The sequence below is a fragment of the Melanerpes formicivorus genome, unplaced genomic scaffold (genome assembly GCF_026170545.1).
Source record: "Melanerpes formicivorus ecotype bairdi unplaced genomic scaffold, bMelFor1.0.p_v2 SCAF_4, whole genome shotgun sequence".
NCBI lineage: Eukaryota > Metazoa > Chordata > Aves > Piciformes > Picidae > Melanerpes > Melanerpes formicivorus.
In genome coordinates, this window is record NW_027142356.1 from 24,569,077 (window position 1) to 24,575,076 (window position 6,000).

The following is a 6,000-nucleotide window of genomic DNA, read 5'->3' on the forward strand; positions in this document are numbered from 1 at the left end:
ACTTCATGAGTTCTGGATTGTAACAGTCTTCATAAAGCAAAAGACAAAAAACCCAACCCACAATATTCTGACCTATAATTACTTAGAAAATATGATTAGTAGTAGAAGTACAGAACATTTCTCAATGCAGTGACTTTTTAATGCTCACAGTTAAATTGCTTTGGGTATACTTTGGAAAGCATTATTTTTAACAGCCATCCTTTCCTACTGGCAGAGAAGGCAAATGGTTCTGACATGGCAGAGGAGCCACAGCAGGCAGCAGAGGGATAGCCTGGATGTTTGGGTAGGATCAGCTTGGTTCAAGAGTGATATAAAAACCACCACTGTTTTATCCACAATCAAGGCTACCCCTCGCTCAGCTAAATGAGTGCAGCTCTTGTTTAAGTCACAGCTGCTGCTTGAAGACTTTGTGAAATTGTTTAAATCTTTAGTTACACTAGCACCGGACATGACCCATCTGCTCCATGTCCATGGTGCTCCTCTCCAGCATCAGGTTCTTAGCTATCCTTTCCAGGCTGATATTATCAGCCTGTTTCTACATGCCAGAGCTCATCTCTCCAACCTGTGCTGTTCATCTGCAGTTATTCTAAGTCCACAAAAAAAACCCAAATGAACACCAAACATGCCAAAACTACGCCCAAAAACATGTCCAAAACACCCCTGAAACTGACTCAAAACCCTGTGAAGAAAATCTCCCCAAACCATGCCAACACCTGTAAAATCAACCTAAAGTGCCCCCCAATCCTGCCCAGTTCCCAATCCAAAACACCCCCAAAACCACCCCAAAAGCCCACCACAAATCCAAAACAAAACCACCTCAAAAATCACACTCAAAACACCCACAAAACCACTCATAAAAGATGTGCAAATCGACACCATATCAAAACCATATCCAAGGGACCCCAAATAAAGACCCCCAAACCAACTGAAAACACACACAAAATGATGCCAGAAACAATTCAAAACATCCCCAAAACACCTTCCCAAACTATACCCCAACCCCCCCCACCTCCTGAAAAACATCAATTCCAGGAGTTGAGTTTAGGGTTTAGCGGTACTTGGATTCCTAGGCTGTGGTTGCATGATCCTTAATACATTAGCTATACAAATAGAAACCAGCTGGATGAATTTAAACTGGATTAAGGCTTTACATGTGGTTGTGGCATTTAAAAATTTGATTTAAGATTGGTAGTTCCTTCCAAATGAGGCTTAATTCATTCCAGTCAAAGTAGTAGAAACCAAAATAATCTCACTGCCAGACACAACAGTTTAACCAAATGAGCAAAATTATGCCTTAACCAGCCTGTTGGTCCATAATAGGTTTTTCTAAGTAGAAAGCATGGGTAGAGAGTACCTTAGAAAAACTGGTTACACAAATCATGGGGCACTTGGACCTTTGTTTGGACCCTTTGCAGTCTTAGTTTGCCCATTCTCCTGCTCTCTCCCACATAATCCTGTGCTAGTTGCTACCCAGTTTACAGGTGGGCCACACAAAAAGATTGACCCAATATAGTCAGGGGAGATTAGCTGTAGGGCATCTCCAATCCACAGGCACTCTTTAAACCAGCTTCACCTTGTTGAAGGTCAATATAAAGCAGGCTGAGGGATGGTCAGAGTACAGAAAACAGAGCCTACATGACCAGCTAGAGGGGGAGACGTAGACACTCAATCCCTCTGCCCGCCTGCACAAACTGTCTGCAGTCCCTGCCAACCATTTACTCACCTTTGGTGCCACTGAGGAAAAGCCAGACATTCTTTGGACAGATGCAATTTCAGCTGGTGGTTTTTCAGGGGCACTGGGGAAAGGAATGAATAAGGGATTTAGTATGTTCCCCCCCCCCCCCCATTGTGTCTCACCTCATTTTGGGCCAAGGAGCATGAAAATGTTTTGAGACACCCTTCATCACTGTGTGCAAATGAAACAGAAACATCAACGTTCTGTCTGATTGCAATTTTAAGAGGAAACTGAAGAATGCTTCCAGTTATATTAAACTCATTGCCCTCCCTCCCCAAGAGCAAAACAAATCAAACAAACAACCACCCCCCCCCCAACACCCTAGTAGGCAGTGTCTTTTTTCATGCTTTAACATGAAAGTAGATCACTGCTCAAAATTCCTAGTCTCCAATCAAGAAAGGGCAGCAAAGACTTCAACTATTAATTTTTAATTTGAAAATGTTTTTCTCACCCTTTGCAGCAAGCATAACCACTCCACTTAGAAAGAGACCGGGTCACTTTAGAGACAACATGCAGGAAAAGTGAGCACATTATCATCTGTTTAGCTTTCAGCAGAAGAGACTCGGCTTCTAATTGGAGGCTGCATATGGTATAATGCAAACTGATACCAGTAATCGTTTTTTCACACTCCAGAAAGTTAGGCTTATGCCCATAGCTTTACATGACCCCAGATAGTGAGAGAAGCCATACCATGAGGTAGCCCAAGAAAGCAGCCCATGAGGAAAGGACGGTGGGCTGATGAAAGGAATAAGAATGACCAGTGGAATGTTAAGACTGTAGTTCCTCCTACCCAAAACCGACCTGAACCTCCAAAAGTCCATTACCTTTACCTCAGAAACTTGATAACAACTGAAAAAACCCTACTCTCTTCCTCGTGCTGGTTTTATAGCATGCCCAGAGGTTGGTTTGCTCACAAATCAGCTCACTGTGACACCTGGGCAGGTCTGAAGGACCTGATGCCTCCACCCGTGTCTTCAAAAAAGGACACAGCTGACCCATTTGCAAAAGACCTGCGTTCACCTTGGTGGGTGAGCCACAACCACAACTCCTAGTGCAAGCAGGAACAAGCTCATTCAGGGTTGTGGGTTTCCTTCTCAGCATATTTTGGGTGTACTTATTATAGGATAAGCTCTTTTCCCCACCACAAGCATTATAACAATTTAATCAGCAGTCATACACTGTATAATTTCCTTCCTTCCACCACAACTATCGTCCTCAGGTCCAAAGACATTAGAAAAGCAATTAGCCACAAACTTCATTTAGCTAACTAAAATGGGATGAGATATTTTTATTTGTTTGTATTTGTTACTGCAACAGCAGTAACAATCTTGCTTGTTTGTTGTTGCAACGACTTGAAGAGAAGCAAACAAGTTCTTTCAAATGTGTAATAACTACCTAGAGGAAAATAACAATGATTACACATTCAATGTCAAGTATTAGTCTCCCATATCTTGTATTTCGTGTTCTTAGGGCGTTCCTGTTTTCAAAATAAACATGGGTAAGCAGTTCCTTGAAAAGACTGTATTTGATGGCTTTTTTTTCCCCCTTCTGTGCATAAATGGCTGTTACATTACAAGTAAGATCCTGACATCTGCCTTTCTCAGAGCCCTAGGACTCTTAGCCCAGGGACAGCTGTTGAGTTTCCAGCTGTAAATGCAAATGTAAACCTATCCCAGCTCACAGATCAAATGTGTACTATTTGTTCTGAGTTCGCAAGGTGGCTACCAAATGACACAGGTGAGGTTCTCTGATTATCTGGCAAAAACACTGAAAGGTGATGAAAGAAAATGATTTCAAGGTGGCTAAATGTCCTTTCTCTTGGTGAGATATGTAGGCAAACTGCTGCCTTCCCAAAAGGTTTGTAGTTTTTGAAAAACACATTTGGAGAATAGAAAGAAAACGGATCCCCATAAGAGTTCTTTCATCTATGGGAGAACTGACAGGGAGAGGTCTGGGGGCCTGCTTCTACGTTTTCTGGTGAACTCCAGGTCTATGGTTGTTTTCCTGTTCACTCGACCAGTGAGAAGTGCATCTCTTTTTCATGACAAGAGTTAGCTCACTCTTCCAGCATGCTGAGTCTCCCAGGCTGTTTGCAGTATACAGTAAGGGACTGAAGGCATTCCCTGCAGGAACAGCTATCTTAGCATAGTTAACATTTTTCAGGCTGAGAAATCCTGGGAGGAGAGAGAGCTGGAATGCTGAAAAGTCAGTCCTGAACTGGTGAGATTCAGCATTATACAAGGCACTTGCACACTGGAGGCAGGAATGCAGTGGCAAGCTTTACAAGAAAATCATGAATCACATGGTCTTTTGGCGACAAGTAAGTTCTCTTCCTGCCTGTGCTTGTGTGACATCCATCTCTTGTCAGATGATCTGTAATACCACAATATGGCTATATGGGAGCAGTGCCAAGGTTGGCAGAAGGGGTCCAACATGCAGAGCATAGATCCTGCTCTGAACCTGCCCCAGGTTCCCTGAGGTTTTGATTAATGTTCATCCCAAAGTGTTCCATCATTTTGTTTACCTTTTCAGCTTGGTGCCACTACTGTTATTGCCACAGCACTGTACTTCTTGAGGAGAAAACATCTTTAGTTCTCCTAGCACATCAGTTTGAATTATGGAGATCTCAGTCACTTTGGAGAATTTGTCTTGGGGCAGAGAGCCTGTTTATTTGAAATACTGATGAATCTATGCTCAACCACATTAGGGTTGTGCAACCAATTAAAAAAAACCAACCAACCAAACATGCAAACTGCTAAATGCCAGTTTACTTGGAAACACAAATCAAATTTGGATACATGTGTTGTCAGATTGAGAAGCTCTGATGCAGGGAAAAGTAACTCCCATTTTATGGTGGTATTTGCTTACAAATCTACTAGAAGACCATTTCTGTGTAGCACAGTCTCTGCCACCATCCTTGTGAAGTGAAGCTTTGGCATCCCCAATGTTTTTCATCTTTCTGGTCAAGTGCACAGACTGGCCAGTACTCAGGACACTGAGTTTCTGTTTCTAGCTCTGCAGTTGGCAGACACAATCCCAGCCAACCACAGCCAGATCATCAGCAGAAGTGGGCAACTTTTGCTTCCCTTCCCCTCCTCCTTGTCTAACGTGGCTTTAAATGTTTGGAGTTAGCAGCAACCTCCAAAGCTACATCTATGCTGCATCGTTGCAGTAGAGCAGGAAGGAAGCGAGCCAGGTTGTCCTAAACAAGCAACGTCAAGCAGCAGAGCTGAGACAGTGCCACACCGTGCACCCTTCTTGACACTTGTGTAGCCAGTGAGCTTTCATGGCGAACTATTTGCCAACAAGGATCTCATCTAGCTCATTTTTCTGTACATTATGTAGTGTGCATGCACTTTCCTATGTTTCTGCAGTACGGTTTCACTGAGGGCTGACATTTTAGAGTGGCTTTGCTGTGTAAGGAGAAAGGTATTCTAGAATGTCATGGTCTGCTTTAATTTGAGATCAGGTTCATATAGTGTGGACAAGCTACAGTTTGCCTCACCAACATGAGTAAGAGAGGGAGTAGTTTAAAAACTTTGGAAGCTGAAGAAAAAGAGTGTATAAGCAGTTATCCTCTTTGTCAGTTGTTGTAAGGACAGGCGAAACCATGACTGTCCTCAGCAAGCCCCTTTCCCAGCATTCAGAACTATGCCCAGCCCCCAAAGTAACTCACAATAACAAAACAAAAGCCTTAGGACCCCAAACTCAAAATAAACCCAAACCCCAAAACCTCTGAACTCCAAACAAAATCAAACACCCAGAGTTCATTTTCAGTCACCTAATTCTACCACTCTTTTTATCTCAAAAATATATGGGAAGAACCAGCAATGTTCCTTAATGAACCCCATGCTTCCACAATAGCTGGCATTAAAGCAGGGAAAGCAACTGGGAGAGAAGTAAAAATGCCTTGCAGGAAGCCAAGCCCACTGACTGAAGTGGTGCCCCCACTTCACTTCCCCGAGCTTGTTTCTTCTGGCAGTATACTGTATGGCTTAGCAGCTCTGCAAATGGTGAGACAAGTGTGCTGTGGAGCAAAAAAATATTTCCTTATAGTCATGTCAGACTGTCACTCCTCTGCCTCCCCCACTGCTAGGAACTGCTAGACTCTCTCAGCCATCTGGTGCAGGATTTGAGACTTCCTGCTGATAACCCTGGCCAATCCTGGCATTGCTGTGCACTTGGTGTACGAAGCTGAGACAGGTTTTGAAGTGTTTATACAAAGCTGGAAAAGCAGTGGAAAGGCTGGAGGAAAAAGAGTAGGA

General features: G+C 43.3%; 1 protein-coding gene across 1 annotated transcript in view; it reads right to left on the reverse strand.

Annotated features, from left to right (window-relative positions):
* Positions 1–2,557, reverse strand: part of GPRIN3 (GPRIN family member 3) — a 60,266-nt gene extending 57,709 nt beyond the window's left edge. The window contains exons 1-2 of the mRNA XM_068137359.1: positions 2,537–2,557; positions 1,724–1,796 (exon numbers count right to left, since the gene is read on the reverse strand). The gene's annotated coding sequence lies outside the window, so the exon portion shown is untranslated. The remainder of the gene's footprint in view (positions 1–1,723; positions 1,797–2,536) is intronic.
* Positions 2,558–6,000: the final 3,443 nt, after the last annotated feature.